Raw genomic sequence first — 20,484 nt, forward strand, 5'->3', positions numbered from 1 at the left:
TCCTGTCCTTCTCCTTGGTCCAGTTGAGATGCTTCCTACATTGGCTCAGAAGTGGCTTGACCCGAGGAACCCGACAGTTGTAGCCCATCTCCTGAATGCGTGTGAATGTGGTGGTTTTTGAAGCTGTGGCTCCCGTCTCATTCCACTCTTTCTGTATCTCTGCCAGATTATCAAATCTTCTCCGTTTGATAATCCGCTGAAGCCCACGGTCATCTCTTTTGCTGGTGCATCTTCTCCTGCCACATTTTGCCCTTCCACGAGAATTTCCATTGATCTGCTTGGACACAGCACTCTATGAACAGCCAACCTCCTTAGCTATGAACTTTTGTGGCTTACCCATCTTATGGAGGATGGTCTTCTGGCCATTTGTCAAGGCTGCAGTCTTCCCCATATTGAACCGAACTGAGACAACTGAAGCAATTTAATGGCCCCTGGGGAAACTTGTGCAGGTGCTCTGAGTTTAGTAGATGATTACTGTGTGACACTCAGTTTAAAAAAAATTCCTGCCCTGTAAAATTTGGGCTGATTTCTTCATAGTATTGTAATTTTCTGAATTGCTGTTTTATGAGCTGGAAGCCCAAATTATGTAAAAATAAATACTTGAAATCATTTGAATTGTGGGCCCTCAATCTATAATCTATGAAAGTTTAACTTTTTGAATGGACTTATGGAAATAAGTAAACTTTTCCATTGTATTCTAATTTTCTGGAAAGGGTCTGTACTAAAGGGAGAAAGGAGCCAAGTGCATGATGGGTATCCCCCAGGAGTCTAAGCCTGTAGCTGCATGACTCAGGGTTGGCTCAGGTGATGCTGAGCTGACCTATCTATAAGCTTTATCAAAGAGGAAAGTTTTAAGCCTAATTTTAAAAGTAGAAATGATGTCTGGGAGCTGATTCCACAACAGAGGGGCTGATAACTGAAGGTTCTGTTTCTGGAACTTCTGGAACCACCAGTAAACCTGCAGTCTGAGAGGGAAGGGCTCTGTTAGGATGATATGGAACGATAAGATCTTTAAGAGTTTTATATCTTTGAAGCAGAATTTTAAATTCTATGCTGGATTTTACAGGAAGCCAAAGAAGAGAAGCTAATATGGGAGAAATAGGATCTCTGTTAGTGGTTCCTGTCAGAACTCTGGCTGCAGCATTTTGTATCAGCTGGATGTTTTGAACAGAATTATTGGGATATCCTGATAATAAGGAACTACAGTAGTCCAGCACTGAAGTTCTAAATGCATGGATTAGTTCCTTAACATCACTCTGAGACATGTTCCTGACCTTTACAGTATTACGCAGATGAAAGAAGGCTGTCCTACAGACTTGCTTTATGTGTGTGGTGAACAACATATCCTGATCTACAATAACTCCAAGGTTCTTTACAGTAGAGCTGGAGGTTAATTCACTGCCATCTAGACTGCTGAACGAAACTTTCTGACCTTTTCTTACATGCATTGATGCATAACTGCACAAAATTCATTGCTCCTTGTGTTGTTTCTAAAGTGTAATGCGGAATTGTTTGTGTTCTGATTCTAGATTCTGCATCAGTAGGTGGAGCTCCAGGCAACATAACATATGGCTGGGATAGAAACAGGAGCAGAGGTAGAGGAGATGGAGGTCAGGAGGAGAAAACCTTAAAGAAGAAGAAGAAACAGAACTAGTTGCCTTGAATGCACAAAGGAATTTGTTGAGTAGGGAAAGTTGTAACTGTCAGCTCTTATTGTATGCTTCATGAAAAAGACAAAGTGGAAACATCCATCCATCCATCCATCCATCCATTCTCTATACACCACTTGGTGTATAGACCACTATATGTTGCCCTGTGACAGATTGGCGACCTGTCCAGGGTGTCCCCTGCCTTCGTCCGAGTCAGCTGGGATAGCCTCCAGCACCCCCCACGACCCTAGTGAGGATAAAGCGGTGTATAGAGAATGGATGGATATTTTTGGACTGTGGGAGGAAGCCGGAGTGCCCGGAGAAAACCCACGCATGCACAGGGAGAAAATGCAAACTCCATGCAGAAAGATGCCCGTCCCAGGCCAGAGTGGAAACAGCTGATTATTAATGTTTGCAATGTCAAAACATATTACAAATGTGTTTCCATTCACCACGAAGTGTCACTTGAAAATATTCTTCCACACAAACTGAAAAGGAAAAAATGCTTTTTCAAATGTTGCCGTTTTCATCAACCTTTTCTACAGTGATAATTAAAACTATATACCAAAGGCATTTCTATCATCACATAGAAACATCCACACAAACACTTCTAATGTGTCTGTTCTGTTAGTAGAAACATAGAAAGGTGACAGCTAGGAAGAGATGAAAACAGCTATAGATGTCATTGGAAACCAGCTTGTAGAATAAAAACAACTTCAGGATATTTTTCAACTGTCACATTTGAAGAAAGCAAGGAATGCTGATTGGTTGGAGTGAAATACAAACAGGAATGACTGAATAATTCATGATACGGACAAAGAAAGACGTGAATCAGATGATATCTGTGTCTCTGACATGCAGGCGAACGTGAAGCTCGGCGTTCCACTGTGAGTTTGTTCTGTCAGAATCACTGCTGTTCTGTGACTTTGTACAAAGTTTCTAAATCCTTTTCTTTCGATGTGGAGCCTAGGCTCAGAGTAAATACTCTCTGAGGAGACAAACACAGCAATCACAGCAGTCAGCTTTATTGCAGCGTGTGCTGAAATCTCTCACAGTCAACAGTGAGAACTATTGGGAACACTGACGCTGGACGTGCTCACTGTCAACGCAACACCGGTCCAACACCACTTTTAAATGAAAAGCTGATTACGTGGCAACAAACAGGAAACTCTGTCGTCAGCTTTTCACTGGGAGTTAAGCCGTGTTAAAACACTAACAGCAGCCAAGTTTACAACTTTACCTCCTCTAAAGCTTCAGAAAATCACTGTGATGCTGTCAGCTGTGGTTTAAATATTACCACTGACACCTCTGCTTACCTGTATTACCTGAAGTCACACACCTCATTTATATTCTATGTGCAGTTTAATCCTCAAATAAGGGGGTTAATTTTTAAACTCTGGGTAGCTAGTGACCTTCCAGCTACAAAACCAAAACTAGTCACTACCGTAATCCCTATCAAAACACCAAACCAATGTTTCATATGTGGCTCAACAAATCTGGCATCTCAGGTGTTTTGGTTGGACTTTAGTGGTTTTAATTTTGGACAAACACAACATTTAGAGCCTCCAGCAACTTTTTCTGAACCCAAGAAAAATCTAAGTTGGAAATGTAACCTGTAAAAGTAGCCGCAGAGTGAAGGTGGTTGAGCTAACTGGATGAGTTTAACTCAGCACTTCTAACTTCTCCTCTAATTGCTGCTTTTAAACAGTACATACTTTATCATCACTGGCCTGTTTTTTGTTTCATCTTCAGCAGAACTGTCTTCATCATAATCCTCAAGCACCTGAAGAAATGCAGTTCTGCACCAAGCCTGTGGCCCAGGTGCTGCACCATAGGCTACTGTGAGTAAAACAAACAAACTTCAGGGTAATGATTTCTGGGTTCAGACACAGCGACAAGAGAACACTGCCACCATCAGGTCAAACTACAAACTACAACACTGTCCTCTATGATGTTCTATCAGCAGGCTGGTGGAACATCATTGAGGACATGGAGGGTTAGGCCAACAATCAGATTTTAAAGAGCTGTCAGCTGCCAACAAACCCTTAAAACCTGATCCAGAGCAAAGAGACACCTGCAGGAGTCTCTGTGTTACAAGATGCACTAAATCTTAATGCCACAGCATTTCCATTTCTGCAATTACTACATTCTTATCATTCATTTTCCATGTGTGTCCCATCAGAGGATGTAAGATCAGAAGATCAGTCCAAGCACACGAAAACAGAGAATCTTTTATTTTTTCTTTATATATATATATATATATATATATATATATATATATATATATATATATATACATATAAAATGTATGTATGTATGTATTTGTTTTGCCTTCTGGCTTTATGGAAAGGAAAGAGGAAGACAGAAAAAGAAAAGTAGGGACTAGAATGGGGGAAGGACCTGCAGCAAAGGGCCATGGGCTGGATTTGAACCTTGGCTGCTGTGTTGGGACTAAAGTCTCTGTTTATGGGTCAACACCTGTTGAGCTACCTGGATGCTCTGTTTCTATTATTTCTGTTTGTCCTTCAGCTTTACGATCTCCACATAGCCTACTGTAGCTCTATGTGACTCTAACTGAGCTAACAGTCAGAGCGAATGATAACATTAGCCACGTTAGCCATGCAATATGCTAACATCTTACAGGGTTTTCCTTTTGCTGAGATCCACTGGGACTACAAGGAAGCTGCTCTTTCCAGTGATGCTCACTTACAGCACCACGGCCGTAAAAGCTGGTAACACCATTCACTATTTTAGCTTTCTAGAGACACACTTTTGACTCCTATATTGCACAAATATTAACACATAAATGACAACACATAGTTTTTCACATCATACAGCAGTCTTGTTTTGTATGTAGCATTTGTTGAGGTACCTAAGTTCATGTTGTAGCACCAACGTTAACTTTTATGTGATCAACTTCATGTTTGTAGAGTTTGTCTTCCAGGTGCTGGAGTATCTTCTGATGCTGGACTCATCTGGCTGGTTTCAGACCAGAGATAGAACCAAAGGAGCACCAGACTTTTCTGTCAGAGCTTCAGATCAGCTTATACCAAATCCTGCCACATCAAGTGGGGGAGGAAGGGACTATTTCATTTAAATATTACATAATTTCTTTGACTTATGTTCGGTATTTAGATATGTTTTGGATTTTTTTAAATATTGCTATTCTGATTAAGCAGACAAACTGTGCTGTTCTGTTGTACTTTAGGTTTTAGTGTTTTATATGTCACCCTGTTGTATTCGTTTGGTCCGGTAAACCAGTATATTGGCCCCATTTAGTTGTAGTTTGTGAGATCAGTCATGGGTTTTGTTGGATCAGTGCAGATGTTTGTTTCCAGCAGTTTTGAAGCGAAGTTTTGAGTTTCCTTTTGGAGAGAATTGCTACCTTTGGTGTGGATTATGTAACTTTGCAGTCATTTTACAGGCTCAGCAAAGATAGAACACTCTGACGAAAGGGGAAAAATCTAGAGTCCTGGGTCACTCATAAGTCAAGATATACATTTGATTTTTTAAAAATTACTAGACTGTTGCAGTCACAAGCACAGGTCTGCTGTTTTATGGAAAATGTATGTTAGTGTTACACATAGAGACACAATGGCCAGATTAATGGCCAGAAATGCCCTCCATAAAGTCCGTTTTGTGGATAAATAGGAGGCATTAATCTTGGCTAAAAAATAAAAAAATGGAATTGGTTTAAGCATTCCAGCTTTTACTCTAACATTATTAGCATAATAATCATCCTGTGCTTAGTTACCTCTACACTTACGGCATAAAAATACAGGAAACCAACATTCCTCAGGAACACAAATGATGAAATGATGAAAAGAAAAACAATACAATAAAAGCACAAATAAATAGTTTTTAATGATTTTCTGTCATTTATATACTGTTAGGTCAGTTAAAATCTCGTAGCTGAAGTTTTTGAGTTGGTTGTTGATGTTGTCCGCTGGTTGAACATGAACAGATGAATTTGAGAACATCTTGAGGGAAGAACAGCTGATGAAACGGCTACTAAAGCGGGCTTAAAGGGACAGGATATCAATCTCTATCTGTTTCAGACAGAGGCTGAACTGAGAGCTGTGGAAGGACAGGATTAGACAATTATTTTTTCAACTGTAAATCATGCAAAGATGTGCTGGTAGAATGAAAATACAGAACTGGACATGCGCATGACATAACGATGAGCTTTCTTATAGTTTGGTTCATCCTGTAGAACGTCTGTAGCCTTTAGTGTGCATAAACACAAAATGACCCTGAATAAAACCAGACCAAACATTTACTGACTGATCAGCAAACACTGACGTTGAAGAGGTGTGTATCTGACAGGCTCAGCAACACACTGGACATAAAGACAAATGAAAGTCAGGATGACTTCTGCAGTGTCCTTAGAAAATATCTACTTCATGCAAAAAATAAAATAAAGATGTCAGCATGCTCTTGGAGAAATGTTGGTCATTGTTCCACTCCTGAAGGTTTTCCACTGTTCCATGTTTCTGCATTTGTGGATAGCGTCTCTCACTGTAACCCTTCAGACTGATGAATGTTAATCTGTTCTTGAATCTCTTTAGAACGTGGCATATGTTGCTTTTTGAGACCCTTTAGCTAGTTCACAATGAAGACAGGTTCTATTCAGTGATGTTTAGATCTAACAAGCCTTTGTCTTTTAGTAAAATTTGTTGGATGATCTGAAACATTTAAGTGTGACAAATATGCAAAAGTAAAAGATTTCTGTCGAGGGGCAAATACTTTTTCAGCACTGTATGTGTACATATATGTCATGGAAGTCTTGAGTTTCCAAAAACTCTTAGAACTCTTACTTTTCTAAAATGGAATCATTGTGTCTTTGACTGAACAAAAAAATTTAGCTATTTGCCACAATGACCAGAAATATATTTGGTGAACAGAAGGTGAAGCCAATACCAAATCTCCCATCAAGCATGGTGGTGGTAGTATTATGTTCTGGAGTTGTTCTGCTGCCAGTGCAACTGGAGCTTTCCACAAAGTAAATGGAGAAATGAAGGAGGAGAAACACCTCCATATTCTTCAGTAAAGCCTAAAACCATCAACCAGAAGGTTGGGTCGTGGATGCAGTTTGATGTTCTAACAAGACAATGACTTCAAACACATATCAAAGGGGGGGAAGGAAATGGATAAAAAATAAGGTTTTAAACTGGTCTCCCCAAAGTCTCAGGAACCTGTGAACTGATGAAGAAACCAGTGTCAGAAAGACAACAAATGTAGTTGAACAAGAGTTCTATCAAGAGGAGGGTCAGATACGACCAGAAGCTGGTGGACGGGGAAAAAAAAGTGTCTAATTGAGGTAAAAATATCCAAAAGATCTCCAACATAATATCTAATTGTTTAGATTGCTGTACTGTGTATATTTTTGACCCAGCAGATTTTGTCTTTTTGACCTTTAATAAATCTATGAAAGAACCAAAATAGACGATTGTTCTTTGAGACAAAGATTCATGCGTTTATCCATCAACGAAAATTCAGAGTTACAGGAGTCATTGGAAACCTTAGACTGTCATGATATACATGGGAATCCTTTCCTGTGTTTATTTGATTGTAATATCCTTTAAACTCTTTTATTTCGTCCAATATTTTTGTAATTTAAACATTGCTGTTTATATATGCCATACTGTCTCTGAAATCCTAATGATTTTGCATTGTAACACGGTACTGTGATATTTCCTTCCTCCTAGTTGCACATCCTGGGATACAGCACATGTAAAGGTTGAGTTTTAAGGTTTAAACAGCCTCAAGCAACTTTACTTTAAGCCTTGTGATTTAACCATTTTTATTGATGATAAAAATCATCTATCACGCAAATTGTGATGTTAAATAAAATAACAGCTTCTACAGATAATATCTTACAAGGGATACTGTTTGGAAAATCTACCCCAGTGGCTGGCAGAATAAGATTTCACAATAGAATCAAACGGTGAAATACTGAGTGAAGAATATCACAGAACACAGTGTAAAGATTTGGTTTCAGCTGCTGACTGACGGCAAAGACTAGAGGAACTGAACCCCATGTGCTTTGATTTAGAAACTTGACCAATAGTCAGGTTGAAGTTTGCCCTCAAGGCTTCCATGACAAGGTAGACGCAGACAAAGGTTTCTGCTCTCAAAGAACTGGGAAGTTACTTGTCGACACAACAGAGAGATGACATATCAAAGTTCCTTCACAGCAGATCAAACATGAACATCAACAATATAAATAGATCAGTCTTCCTCGGCATCTCCTGGGGATAAATGGTACGAACTTCAATGGCTTGAAAGAGGATTGATGCAACCTCCTGCAAATGTCGAAGCAATGAGGAAGAAAGTACAAATCTACTGTAGTGGGGTCCTTAGACTGTGAAACGTACTGTTGTATTTTATCAGAGTACTGCAGTATGGGCTATATTAATATTAAATTATATTAATATTAAATTATTATCTCTACTGAAACTGAGAAATGTGGGTAAAATCAATAGAAACGTTGTTAAAGGCAGAGGTGGGTAGTACCGAGTTACATTTACTCCGTTACATTTACTTAAGTAACTTTTTGAAAAAACTGTACTTCTGAGAGTAGTTTTTCTCTGCTATATTTTTTACTTTTACTTGAGTAGATTTATGATGAAGAAACGCTACTCTTACTCTGTTACACCGGGCTACACTCAACTAATTACTTTTTTATTTACCACATTAGACAAGTTTTATTTTGCCAGAGAGAAGCCCCAGTGGATCTACCACATGACTGTGTTTCACAAGATGTCGTCCTGCGGCCACATGACCACATTCGAACTGTAGCAGTATAGCGGCACAAACTTTACACACGTAGCAGACAGGAATGAAAAAAATGGAGGCGTTTGAGATGTTTGATCTTGCTTTGGAGTCCAACAGCATTAGTATAGCATTAGCATGGATATCTCCAGCTTGTGTCTTCTGTTTACTAACACGGCCAAAATGAAGCCTGACGTCACGCTTGGTAGCCCTGCTTGACACACCAGGGGAGGAGGGGAAATCCAATCCTGTAGTGTTATTTTCTATCTACTGAGCCTGTGCCATTTGGAGGGAAGTGAAATACAGTATATCTTGTCACTTGTCAGTCAGTATAGCCTTCTTTAACCCTTTCCTCAGGTTAACTCAGGACCAGCTCTCCGTTTAAAGGGTTAGATTCTATCTGCCTATTAGTATTCCACCTAACAGGTTTCAGCAGAATAATTAAGCTGGTGTCGAGGAATACTCGCCTAGGTCCTAACTGTCTTCTTCCAAACGTCTTACCCCTCTTACTCCAGTAAATACTCTCTCACTAAGCAGCCCTCCTAAGTAGTAGAATTGATTTATTGACCACGTTTGTTAACGACAGCTTTCCTCTTAAAACTGTGGCACTTGCTGATATTCCTAGGTTCGTTTTAGAGGTTTGGAAAACTAACCTCAGGGGTAATGTTTAAATAACTAGTTGGATTAAAGTAACCTTTAAGAACCATTAGATTTAAGGCACACAATCAACTTAACTTTTTACCACTATGCAGAATAGGTGAATCATAATAATCTCATTAGCCTTCTCTTTAAATGCAATATAGCGTTTTATTAAGCAATTATTAGCAGGGGCACAGCATCAATTCATGATTAAACAATTTAATTATTCCTGATTATTTCTAACTTAACTAAACTAAGCTGAGCGTACCTAAGAATCTTCTCTAATTAGTTAATTTAGGAGAGAGAGCGGACAGCGTGGCCACCGCTGTTTCACCCAGTCTTGACCTGCATCTGGTTGAACTCCTCTGTAGACCAGCAGACTCGGTACGAAGTCTTCTTTGTGGGCGGAGGGTGTTCTTCCTAGGCAGGGGGAGTGGAGAGGTCCCGAAAGCCAATCGTTGGTCTGGCAGTTATCTTTAGTAGCAGCTGGAACACAAGTGCGGGCGTCTCAGCTGTCTTCTCAGTCGGATGGTGGTGGTGGAAAGCCCCCGTCTCATCAGGCTGTGGTGGGTCACTGGGTCCTCCAGCCCCTGGAGTGGAGCAGCCCTCTGCTGCTGCCTCCTGTGCCTCTCTGGATGCCGTGGGTGCTGTCTTCTCTTCATCTCTTTGGATAACTGCAGACCTCTCAGGACTCTCCGTCTGGCAGAGTGTGGTCTTCTTCTTTTGAACAAAGTTCACAACAACAACTTTGCTTCCAACGACGTCCTCAAAGAACTCTGCAGCCTAAGTCCCGCGTTGTCTTCACGTCTCTTGGGCGAAAGGTCCGATGTCGGCTCTTCAGAACTTTGGCAATGCTCTCCGGCAGCTCCAGCGAGCAGCATCTCCCCCCTCCGGGGGAAAACTCCGAATTCAGTGTCTTTGTCTCTCTCTTTTATAGTCTCATCCTCTAATACACACACATTATCTGTACGCTCAGTTGCTCAACTATCAGGCTCACAACAACTACACACATTGTCAAGGCCTGGTCAAGGCACATTCAAGGCATATTCAATGTACAATGGTGAAGACATTCTTCATGCGCTTCCTATAACCATATTTGGCCACAGAACTTCCTCAATGTCCTCCTTTCTCCAGTGTCATGGTGACTTCTGCTTTTTGCCCTGCACACACAGAGCTTAAACAGGGATTACTTTAGTGATCATTCAGATACACAGAATCACTTTTTAAATCATTTTTCTTAGCATGATCAAATAACTCATTTTAAATCATTCTCTTCTATAGCAATCATCATTTTCAGAATATATATCGTCCTATTAAAATCATTCTTGCATCAAGCATAAGCATAATCATGTGGTTAACTTATATATAATTTCTCATTTTAACTTTTCATTGGTCTGCTTAAAGCTTTTATTTAGGTAGTGGTTGCTCCTGGGATCTCAAATAACTAGGCCCCACTTGACACACTGGAAGTAGTTTGTACTGTTCAAACTAAAAAACCTTACCTTACTACAGGTACTTGTTTCTAAAACTTTATGTTGTGAAAAACTGAGATTTGGAAATTTGTGTTTTTTGCCTTAACTTGTCATTTTGTAAAGATGTTATTTATTTTTGCTATTTTTTATTTTATTATTTGGAAATATAAAAATTTGCACATTATTTTACATTTTTGTCTGTCTGATCACATCATTTCTAAAGAAAAAAATTCGGACATTACAGTCAAACAGTTACTCAGTACTTGACTAGTCTTTTCACCAAATACTTTTTTACTCTTACTTGAGTAATTTTTTTGGATGACTACTTTTTCTTCCAACTTGAGTGATATTATTTTGAAGTAACGTTACTCTTACTTGAGTACAATTTTTGGCTACTCTACCCACCTCTGGTTATTGTACAAAATAAAGATATATTTGCCTCCAGAGTTGTCCGTGTGTTTAGCTGCTTTCCAATCTTTCAGACATCCTGCTTCAGATTTAGACACCACAAAGGCCCTTCCAGATGATTATATTGTTGTTTTACCTTATAATTACACACTATGTCCCAAAGTCTTAGTAACCCAGTTCTGATACTGTAATAAGTACTATTAGGGTGAATTAGACCTTTAAAGTCTTTGGTAGGATTTGAAGTGGTGCTTTGTGTGGAATACTGGGTGTGAAAGTGCAGCCTGTAGATAAACTTACCAAAATAAAAGTGGAATACTCCTTGAATATACCTTTTAATTTGTAAGCATATTTTGAGTGAAATCCTCCTTTAAGATCGTAAGTTGTACATTTAAATCTTAAATGGTGAACTTTAGTGATCATCTGTTGTGGTAGCTGTCTGTAACAAATGCTGTAAATGTGTGGTTGGAGAAGAAGCGTGTGCAGCGTCCGGCTCTACAGACACAAACTATTTGAACTGAGAGCTGCAGTTACTCACTGCAGCCACTGGAGGGTGCTGATCCCCAACACTCACATCTGTTCTTATTCTTCCATCTCAAGCTGAAACTATTTGCTTCCACTCTAAGAAGATTTTCACCAGATGTTGGAGTCACTTTGTGAATTCTTTCTGCTGTTTCCTCCAGAAGAGCCCTGAGGTCAGACACTGATGCTGGAAGAGAAGTATGGATCACAATCTCTGTTCTAGTTCATCCCAAAGTCGTCTCATGACTTCACGTCAGGACTCTGAGCAGTATGTTCAAGTTGTTCCACACCAAACTCAGCTGTACAAGAGGAGGGTCAGTCAAGCTGGAAGACAAAACTGTTCCCTCAAAGTTCCAACTGTGTGACTGCATGTAGACTGCATGACTGGCTGTTGGATTTTATACACCTGTGGCAATGGGTCTGAATGAAACACCTGAACTCAGTGATTAAGAGGTGTGTCCACCTCCTTTGGTCCATATAGTGGAGACAGACTACTATATATAGAAAGGAATTGATATTAAAACACACTCTCTGTTCTGTGGAACCTTTATTCTGATGCTCAAGTTTCAGAAATGAAGATCAGATGTTGTGGTTTTAGGTCTGGACTGGTCTAATAGAAGAAGCCATAAAATCTCACCCTTTTCATTTTTACACACATAAAGTTCTCAAAGATCAGAAAGTGTGTTTCAGAAACATTAAGGCTTTTAATAAAACATCTAACATGGTTTTATATCATTCACATTTGGAACAGACAGAGAATGTGTAGCTCAGCACTGAAAGTGAACTTTCTCTGAACTGAAGCGCCGTGTGTCAGAGTGAAGATGAACAAAGTTGTACGGAGAGCTGCAGTTATAGCCTAGCCATGCTACACCCATGTTTCTAACAGCACAAGGGTCTAGGGAAGCTTGACAGGGAGGGAGGCGGGCTAAAAGGTTGTCTATCAAATCCCTCTGCAGCAATTGGGTAGGTATACAACCAATCAACGCAACGAACAGGCTGGCGTAGTTCTGAGAGCACTTGTGGCTAAGTCCCATTAGCTTCCCAACCAGCGGAGATATATTAGACAGACAACATTATCCATGCAGGATTCACAGAAATACTGGAAACACTTGTGGACATTGTGCAAATTTTAAAATATTCATCCTTTACCCTTACCTTTGACGGTCAGCTGGACCACTGAAGTAGACCTGCTCATCCTCCTGGAAGGACAGATTGTTTTTGCACAGACAGAAAATATATGATGGCCTACTGAAAGAAAATGGTTCATTTTCAGACAGCATCATTTACATTTACCAATTTATAGCAGGTACATACACGAGTAGGGCCATAAAGGTGTTATTTATGTAGGCACTTTAATTATTTTTACTTTTATTTAGATATTTTTAAAACACATCCACAAAATGTTCTGTCCACTGACAACATTACTAACAAAGTAAATGTTTTCTGAGTCAGTCTGCAATAATGAGATAATAGGAACATTTTCAAAGCACCACCAAATCCTACTTGGCTCCTGTTGCCTAATGATGTCCAGCAGTCAGTGACAGCCTGCATGTGGAGTGGAACCTCAGTGATGGTTCTCTGTAAACTGAGGTTTAAAAGTGTAAAAGGATTCCCTGGAGCAGCTTCTGGCTTCATCAGTCCAAAAACCAAACCTCTGGCCATGCGTTTCAAACAATAAGATTCATCTGAAATATTTTTTAGGAACTATCGGCTCTGAGTTTAACAGCTGCAGCATCAGACAGCAGCAGGAAGACAGGAAGTTGTCACGTTTGCACACCAAAAAATAATAGCGCCGTTAACTATTAGATACTCTAAATTCTAAATGATCTCTGAGAGAGCGTGGAGAGAGAATGAATCTGGACCACAATCTGGGGCAGGTCACACTAGCTTCTTTTCGACCAAAGAGAACCAGGTGCTAGCTTGGTCCTAGTTCAGTAGGGGAGTAACGAAATACAAAATGGCAAAATAAAATTCAAAGACGGACGAAATAAAAAACGCGAAGGGGCGCCGCGCACCACTGAGACTGATGATTTTTGACCCTCCTCGCCTACCGTAGCAAAACGCTCGCTTCAAAATGGAGGAAGACGAGGTTGAGGAAATAGCTGACGCTCCTTCGTCAAATAAATCGGTTATTTATTTTGTACTGATGCAGCATTATTTTTTTGTATGTCTGCATAAGGAAGAAAATAAAGAAAATGAGATTTTTGCATAACTTGCTACTGTTGGGGATTTTCTTTAATCTTTATTTCATATCGTGAGTATTTTGTATCGTGAGCCCTGTTTCGTATTTCGTATCGTTTCGTGAGCTGACCATTTCGTTACACCCCTATAGTCCAGTGCTGGTGCTTTTTTGGTTCAAACCTCGTGCCTCCTCAGAACCTTTTCTTTTCCATTGGGAAGGAGCCCAGTTGGAGCCTCGTCATTGTGTCACTGTATGTGTAGCCCTTCAGCAGCGTTGGCGCACCATATGCGCCATTCCTGACTTTGCAAGCCTTCACTGCAATCCACAAACAAATAATCTAACTGTTAATGGCTACCTGTCTTCATCATAGTCACAAGAAACAATGACTACGTTTGAGAAGACAGGTAATTATCAGAGATGTATTAACAGTGAACGTGTTCCTGTTAGCTTAGCTACTTAGCTTCGACGATGCTTGCATCCATTACATAGTGATTAAACAAATACAATAAGTTGATGATAGTATCTATGTTTATCTTTATAGATGGTCTTAAGGCTAACTGTGAGACAGAGGTCAGCTGTTGTCTGGGTGCATCTGCGATCACGCTCCTGGTGGGACACAACTGGATTTCAGCTGAAGGCTGCTGTTCTGTCCAAATGGTCATGAGACATTTTATATTGTGATATACCCACCACTGTTAGCTTTTGTTTCAATAAATTAAGAAATCACTATAAATCACAATTGCATGCTGATACTTAAATGCCTTACTTTCATGATATATCATAAACATTTTACATAAATTTCACCTGAAAGTTGAATAAAATTCTGTGAGTCGTGCATATAGACACATCATGTAAGCATACTTCAATAATAAACAGAAGTGTGCACTCCCTATAACTTTGACTGAATTTCATATGAAGATCACAGTTACAGGAAGCCCTGGGTCTCCTCCTCAGACCAATGCTGCTTGGATTTGGCGTCCATATTTACCAGTTTCCAAAATACAAACCCTAAACACTACTACTACTATTACTATTCGCCCCGCTGTTTAAAAATAGCGGTTCTATGTTTTCACCATTGATAGTCGGTCACCGTAACCCCACCCCCAGCTTGTGACGTTCTCGGTTCTCAACTCTGGCCCAGCAAAGAGTTAGTGCTTAAAAAGTATCAGTTTTTGAAGCCTGGAGACAGTGCTCAGTTAGTGGAAACACAAAGAACTGGTGCTAAGTCAGGCGAATTTGAACTGCAACCAGCTCTATCAAAAAGGGGCTTTGTCCACGACTCTTCTGCATGTGAGAGCTTAGCACTCATCACTACGATCATTATTCACAGTAGGGAACCTGGATCTGGATCTGGATCTGGATCTGGATCTGGATCTGGATCTGGATCTGGATCTGGATCTGGACCAGAACCAGAACCTGGACCTGAACCTGCGCCCAGCTATGTGTCCTTTAAGAGTAAAACTGTATAAAATATCAGTGAGTCAGTTTTGTCTTTATGATTGAATCTTCAAACACATGCTGAGTGTCAGCTCAGCTCTTTGTCACGTCCATGGAAATATTCCTGTCAGAGTGGACAGAATGGATGCTGTGGTTGTGGTGAAGCAGCTGCAGGACACCAGCTGCTCCAGCAGGTGGCGTCTTTGTGCTTTGGCTCAAACAGTGTAGGCAGGAAGCTGCACTGCTGCTGGACTGAGGAGGGCAAATACCAAACGGTGAACCCTGCTGTGATGTCCTCGAGAGACATTTGGCTTCATGGAGGTTTGTGGATGCTTGTTAGGGATTGTTGCATTGACAAAGTGAAGAACATCTACTTTGAGCAATGAACCTAAAGCCAGAGGGAAGAAGTCTGGACTTTATTTCTTTGTAAACTCAGTTCCAGGCGGTGTGTCCAGCAGCTCAGAAGCTGGAAGTTGAAGCTCAGCTGCTGCACATGTTGGTGTGTTGTGATGCAGGATTAGCAGCTCATAATTAGCTGCTAACAGTAACCTGCTGTTATTTCCAGTACCAGAGTTTCATTTAGTAGCTGATTCTATGGTCATTAATTCATCCCCAATGTGGGGGAGTCGGTCCTGGATAATGATGCTTCACGTCAGCAACTCTGATCTGATTAGTTTGGGACAGTTTCTCTGAATTAGCATTGATAAACCTATTGACCATTAGGGCTGTATGATTTGTGGTTAATATCTAATTGCACTTTTTCTGGCAGCTATTCTGATTAGATTTGTGATATGTGTTTTAAAGCCAAACTTCAGTTTAATGTTCATTGTGTAATAAATTTAAAACGTGATGAAGCTTCACCACATGGCAGCATCAAACTGTGACTGTCACACCAGGAGGATGGCAGCAGGAATCTGTAACTGACACACAGTTTAAACTCTGAGACGTGTTGTGTAACTTAGATCCTAAAATGCAGCTTTGATTTGCTCTTGGCATTATTTCAAACTGTGATTTCATTGTGAAATCTTTTAAGGGTTCAGCTGCAGTCGCTGCCCTTTGAGACTTTTCTCTTATCAAAGTGAAACATGTTTGGAGTGTAGCTCACTCTGATTGGTTCTCCCTCCAGTGACATGTTAATGAGGTCACTGCAGCCAATAGATAGGATGTGATGTCATCACATGCAGTCTGACAGATGACAAGCATTTTCATTATCGATTGATCAGACAATTAATTTAGTACATTAATCAATAAGTGTAAAATGTAGATGTTCTGTTTGACCAGAAGTCCAAAACCATCACAATATTCTGTTTGAAATGAAAGAAAAGCAGCAAATTATTGACTTTATTTTGCTGTTTGTGTGTCTGCTGCTGTCTTGTAACTTTGTTGGTCCAGACGTGGATCCTCTGAGTGTCTTCATGCTAGCAGCTCTGCACTTTTAACAGTTCTGGTGGTCAAAAGCAGGTGTTGAGATGAACATAAGGTGAAAAGGCAGAAACAGTTTGTGTGACAGGTGGCTTCCTCTAAATGCTCCTTTTGTCCTCCATCTTCCATAAACATAAGATATCATTCCAATGCTACACTGATGACACCCATATATACCTGCCACTAAACCCTGACAACACCACCTCCATCTCCCAGAGGTGAAGCAGTGGATGGACAAGAACCATCTCTAGCTGAATGCTCATACAGGCTGCACCTCACCATCCTTCTGTGATGGAGGAAACACTCTGACTTGTGTTTCTTCAAATGAAACACAGTTATCAGTCACTGAAGATAGTGACAGCTGGACTTGTGGTGGAACATTTGCATGCAGGGAGACGACCACTGCGATTCCAGTGAATAATCTCCTGTAAAAACTTTCAGTTTCATTACTGGGCAATCCAAATACTCAGCAAAACTTGTGTTTCAGTTTAATCTTAAGCTGAAACTGTTTGCTACCTGGAGGTTGCTGTTGTTGTTTCCTGTGGCAATGAAAACATTAACACAGTGATAGTGGAAGGGGGAGAATGCCAACTGATCTTGCTTGTTTTTAGGTGACCAAATACTTATTTTCCACCATAATTTACAAATAAATTCTCTAAAACTCCTACAATGTGAGTTCCCGGATTTTTTTTTCACATTCTGTCTCTCACAGTTGAAGTGTACCTATGATGAAAATTACAGACTTCTGTCACAATTTAAGTGGGAGAACTTGATGTTTAAAATGATGTTTAAAATTATCCTGGATTGGTCTCATGTCCAGCATGTGTTTTCTTTGCGAATATGTAGCCTAATTTAGTTATTTTTCATGACTATTTGAATCAAATTCAATTGCCTTTTTTATGAGCTTCCATGTAATGTGACCCAGTGCTTTCAACTCAATGCTGAATTCTTTTAGTATTCTGGCTGAATGAGAAACATTATTTTTTTACATTCTGTTTGGTGCTCATTCCACTTATTCAGTGACCATTATTGGGACTGTTGATGTCTTGTTTGTGTCATCTGTAAATGCTGCACATCCTGTTTATGCTGTTGAACTTTGTTGTAATGTAGAAAATCCAACTCCTGCTGAGGCCTTTTGCTGCCACTCATTTGCATCACGATTAGTGTGAAAAATCACTTCATGTTCTTCTTCAAGTAGAAAGAAGAAAAAATCCCAAATTCTACTTAAATTGTCTGCATGTGATCAAACTATGAATTCTCACATCAAAACTTCAGACATGAATTGCAGTAAAAACCACTGCTGCTGTTTAGACTCATGTACAGAAAAACATTTTCTTTAAAGCATGTAACTTCATGGAAATAAATCCAATAAAACCAGAACTTATAGTTGTTTAATCAGGATTATACAGTGAAGCAAAAGCAACATAACAGGTTTTATGAGCATTACACAGGAAAATTTAGCCGAAAATATACATGAATTAATTGTTTTTTTCATAACATGATTATTCAGCAGATTAACAAAACAAACACAGGAAAGATTTTTACATAAACTTACAAAGTCAGAATCACATACAGGAAGTCCTCGGTTTATGACGTCCTCGAGCTATGGCGTTTCATCGTTATGACAGAACTGGTTACGTGGAACTAGTTGGCAAGTGGAGTGGATGAATACATCATCACGTGGTGCTATAAGACGGCTTTGTTTTCATTCTACATTTGTACGCCACCTTGGATTGCGCTACATTCACTAACTTTTCGCCCTTCATTATGGCTCCCAGGGGTGATCAAGTAGATCAAGTTGTAAAAACAGTTCAACATATTCTGTTATCTTCTAATAAAATGATTCATACATGCATGAAAGTTGTTGGTATTCATGACTGAAGAACTGATCGTTGTCATTATGCACGTAACAGCTTTGTTTACATTTTCACTAGAGTTCCGACTGACGGTGAAAATCAACTTACATTGAGCCATAGGAACGGAACTCTGACATAAGTCGAGGACCTCCTGTACTTTCTGCCATGTGAGTCCCACATGAAACCACAAAATAAGATTAAGAGTCAATGACAAGCTGAAATCTTTTCTATATGTAAAAATTTATGTGTGTGATTATCTCAGCTAAAATGTTATTTTCTTTTTTAAAACCTCAGCAGCTGACACACAAACTTAGCACTTAAAGAGAGCAAACCAGAGGGTGTTTCAATCAGTAATTTTGGGCTGTTTTGTTGCCCATTAAATATGTTTGAGACGGTAAAGAGAAAAAACAATCAAATAAGGTTAACTGTCATTTTGTTATGGACATTTTTTGTGAGTGTTTTTTTTACAGTATTACTTATATTTTTGCAAATGACAACACAGAGAACAGAATGGCTGCAGAAGGAGAAGATGGTTAAAGAGAATCAATATGATGTTACACCACCAAGCAAAGCAGCCAGACACAGGAAATAAGCAGGTTTCAGATTCAGGTCTGTACCTGAGTTAATCTGACACCAAATGGGAAAAAATAAAGATGCGAAATAAACTTCATGATCATCTTTCAGTCTAGTCTTGACTATCACTGTTTCTACATAATTTTCCCTTTGCTAGTTTTTGTGTATCTGTTGTAATTTTACTTTTGCAAATCTTGACTTGATCCTCAGTGGATGTTTTTCTTCCAGCACACCAGTTTTCCTGCTCTGAGTAGAAACAGCAGAGGTAACACCAGATTGCTGGGAAGACTAAACCAGATACCAGTTGTCATTATCACACATTCAGCATCACTTTCCAACTCGCGCAGTACAAACCAAACCAGATTGCATGAAAGCCTCACCACCAGTACTCCCAGTATGACCATAATGGTGTAGAATGCCCTCTGCTTTGATTGGTCAACCCTCTCCCTGCCCCTACCCTGTTCCCCTGGACCTGGACGAATCAGAACATGGAGAACAGAAAGGCTGCAGAAGGAGATGATGACTAAAGATGATATCATGAATGACCAATTCACAACGGTGAACAAGTTTTCCATCATCAATAAACCCAGAGTTACAACAGAAAGCAGCCAGACACAGCCGATGCTGATGTTTCTGATTCTGATCCCTCTCTCTTTTCTCAGGCTCCGGTAGGTGATGGGATGAACCACAGCCAGGTAGCGCTCCACACAGGTCAGGACGTGGAAGAACGTCCCTCCCAACCAGGTGAAAGAAAAAAGACTGGACCCCACAAATACTATGATTACATGATCACTGTAGGCACCACAACAGGAGAGAACAGACCCAAAGACACCAATCAGCTCCATGGTGACCATGTTGTAGGTGAAGCTGTCAGAGTGACTCATGGTTGCTGCTGAGGAGGTGGAGCGCTTTAGTCTCCATTGTTGGAGACCATAGTAGATGATGAAGATATAGAGAGGGAGGAGGAGGAGGATGTTGGCGATGAAGTATGAGGTGAAGATGAAGGAGCTCGGTCTGGTCACGAGACAACGCATCTCAAAAGAGTGGTCAGAGCTAATGAAGGAAATGTTTGGATGAAGAAGGGAGCCATTGAAGGATGAAGAGGAGTTTACAGACATGTCTGGAAGAGAAGAAGATACGAGAATCAAATGGATTAAATCTTTGAATATCATCTTAGTATCTGTGAAAGAACAGAGATCTCAATAATGTTTTCAAGGCTAACTGATGGCTTTTAAGTTTTAGTTTAAGAAAGGAAAAATACTCATGTTCTCATCCATTTGGTTTCAACTAGTTCTTTATCCAACTTTACAAATACTGGTCTGATGTTTTCTTTTAGGTGGGAATTCGGTAACACTTTATAATAACTATACACTATTAAGCATTAGTTAAGCATCGGTTCTGCATAATTTCAGCATTAGTTAATCCTTAAATCCTCATGAACTCATCATGAATTCACCATTAGTAATGCATTACAAAGCATTAGTAAAGACAGTTTTAAATGTTCAACTAACACATTATTAAGCATTAGTTAAACATGAGTAAAGTGCTTAATT

This window comes from Acanthochromis polyacanthus, chromosome 10, assembly GCF_021347895.1.
Source record: "Acanthochromis polyacanthus isolate Apoly-LR-REF ecotype Palm Island chromosome 10, KAUST_Apoly_ChrSc, whole genome shotgun sequence".
Taxonomy (NCBI): domain Eukaryota; kingdom Metazoa; phylum Chordata; class Actinopteri; family Pomacentridae; genus Acanthochromis; species Acanthochromis polyacanthus.